The following is a 3,152-nucleotide window of genomic DNA, read 5'->3' on the forward strand; positions in this document are numbered from 1 at the left end:
AGGTGAGCTTCTGAAAGAAGAGATCTTATCCTGCCTGGCCTGGCCATCATGTTTTTCTGTGCAGGCATTGCAGGAATTAAGAGAATCATTCTGTTGAATGATGTTACTGATTCTGGTCTAAAAGCTCTGTCTATGGAGGTGTCATGCTATGGTCTAAAGCTGATAATTGACACGTCACACGAATTACGAGGCTTCACTGGGGTAGGACGTGCTGTTGAGTGCTGACCATTGGGTGAATCCAGGCCTACGCGCCTGAGCAGGTGCTTCTGCTCTCTGGCAATGCAAAGTGGCATCAAGGTCGTGTAACTTCAGCAGAAGGAGGGAAATACCTTTGCATTCACTATGTGAAAAAAGTTCACACGCAGGTAGGCAGGGATGGAGTTTTCTACCCATAATGGAGCTTCTTCAGCTCCAGGAAAGAGCATTTTCGGAGTTTTACAGAACTACACCGATACTGTCTTCTGTAGTTCAGTCTCCTGCAGACGCCGATTACCCTGTTGCCCACGTGTAGGATCTTCCTAAACCCAACACTGCATTTTTCAGGAGTGGTTTTTAGAAGCGTTCAGTTAGAATAAACACCGTCTCCATCATCAGTGGCCTGGGATATTCCAGTTTTGGGTGCTAAAGCCTTAACATTTAAACGACATTCTCTTTTTCTCAGCTAAAACAAGAAGATTAGGGCTTGGAGACAGAGAAGCAAAAAGCTGGTAGCCCTGCTACTGTGTTATGCCACAAAATCTGGCTTGTGGATTCACTGAAAAAAGCCCTGAGGTGGCGTAGGCGGATTAGGAAAAAACAGCTATTCATACGTAGAGACCTCAGCAATGCACAAAGTAGAGGTACTCAAGAGAAAGTCTGGGGCATCTGAGAAGTGTTTGATAGTATAGATGATGGAGGTTTGCCTGAGCTATGGAAGAAGCCGATACTTAAAAATGAAAACATGGGGAGTAAGTATAGAGTAACTAGATAACGAGTATCGATGGCCTTGAGCTGTGCGTACTGAGATAAGGAGATTCATCTAAGCATCAAGTTGGTCTGTTTTGCCCTCTTGTGCGTACTTTCTTACTGACTGCCAGCATTTTCCAGTTGTGTCTACATTAATCTGAGCACTGATTTAAAATAAATTCAGTGATATTAATATCCTGAATAAAACAGCACGCCTCCCCAGATGAGAAGCAGCAGGTCCTGCCCTGAGTGCCTTGTCCAAAGCACTGATAGGCAATAAAAGTCTGCCTGAGGATGGCAGCAGCAGATGAACAGCACCCTTTTGTTCCTAGCCTCAGGTTTTCATCAGCTGACGAGCCCTGCAAGGAAGGTGCTGGCTTCATGGCTATGAGCATTTCCTACTAGTATTTGCTGAGATTGTGGAGGATGGATGCTTTTCTCATGCTGTTTTTGTTTCCAGTGGCACACCATCCCTGCAGACAACAGGGATTTCTCTAAGTAGGCCCTAGTGCTTTTGAAAGATTAGTTGTTACTTAACTGCTAAGCTAAATCAGTCAAGCAGAGAATCACAACTATATTGTTCAGAAGCAATTTCGGATCCTCAATGTGCCAAGCAGAAAAGAGTTGCCTCCAGAAGAGACGTGTACGCACATACATACCCACGCAATACACCAAGGGGGTGAAGACCCTGTGCTCTGCAGAACAACCACTCAATTAATACCCTGTGTTTCTCTGCTACCTTTGTTGGGCTTTGTCTTCCTTTCCAGAGCAGGTCTTGTTTTGTTTAATCATACTTCAGGCAGTTACAATTTACACTTCGTCTTTAATGTGAGTATTTCCACGTGACTCTACAGATACTAACTAGCAAAGTCTCAGAGGATGCTTCTGGAGCAGGTGAATTACATGTATCCCTTTTTTCAAGGATTGTAAATAAATGTTGTAATTCTGTGAGTAAAGAAATCTTAAACTTGGGCTTAGTGTTGGTAAAATTTTCTCTCTCTTTTTTTTTTTTTTATTCCTAGAAGCACAGGATCTTTTGCAGCTGTTATCTTGTAAGTTATAACCCCTCCACTCAGAAACCTGACTTGTATAAAGACTGAGAAAATGGAAGGGCTTGGGGATTTAATGAACAAACAAATCAGGTTCCTCTGAACCTAAGGACAAGTGACCTCAAAGCATCATGGACAACCATGTAAAATAGAATGTAGCAGCCATTTATTAGTAAAAACAAAACAACAACAAAAAAAATCAAAAAATGCCTGTCCTGGATCTTTTTTTGGTGGTACCAAAGTTTAAGTCTTTGTGTTTTTAGAAGGACTACTGAACTTGATAGAGAAAATGCTTTTGATGAATCGTACAGATAAGCTGTGAAAAGAACTGCCGAGCCTTTCAACGCCACAAACACTGACGACCTCTGCCAGTTCATCTTTTGCTTTTGAATAGTGATTGTTTTCTGGAAAGAAATACACGTCTTACTGGATGGGCCAGAACCACGTTTGGATGGATGGATGGATAGAGCAGCGTTAGCCATACACAGTGCTTTTTAAAAGCAGACTGGAAATTCTCACACCCCTCTCCCTCGGTCCCTTTCTCCTCTGGTATTTTGCCTGCTGTATGAATTAAGATTGTACTCCTCTGGAAATATTTTACAATTTAATATTGAGTGTAATTAAGAATATAATCACTGTTATCAAAAAAGGTATTTAACTCTGTTGTAGTTTCTTTATCATTCATGTGGATAAAAAGTCTATAATAAAAAAAAGAAAACTAATACAAGATAATAGTTGAGCTTCCCTGTAATTTAATGCTATGCTTACTCTGCTACAGAAAAAAACAGAAAATTTATTCCAAAGAAGGTCTTTTTAGAATTATTTTAATTCATAAATAATGCATTAAAATATTTCGTGGCAGAAATTCTCTGCCTCTGGTTATTTAGAAAATGTTTGGAAGTAGATTGGGTGGAATTTCAGGAAGTGTCTTGTGGCTTTGATTTAACTCTGCTTCCACAGAAATAAAAGGAGACTTAGGCCAAAGCCAGTCGACTCTTGAAGACCACAGCTGTAGTCTCCTAGCTCTTTTCTTGATGATGTGCAACACCTTGATTGCCATCGCTTTCCTGAGTGGAATTCATCTTCGTGCAGACGGTCTCGGTCCCAAGCACGGTGTCATCCCTGAGCATATGGCTGTGTAGAAGATCGTCCACACCA

Source organism: Nyctibius grandis, chromosome Z (genome assembly GCF_013368605.1).
Source record: "Nyctibius grandis isolate bNycGra1 chromosome Z, bNycGra1.pri, whole genome shotgun sequence".
Taxonomy (NCBI): domain Eukaryota; kingdom Metazoa; phylum Chordata; class Aves; order Nyctibiiformes; family Nyctibiidae; genus Nyctibius; species Nyctibius grandis.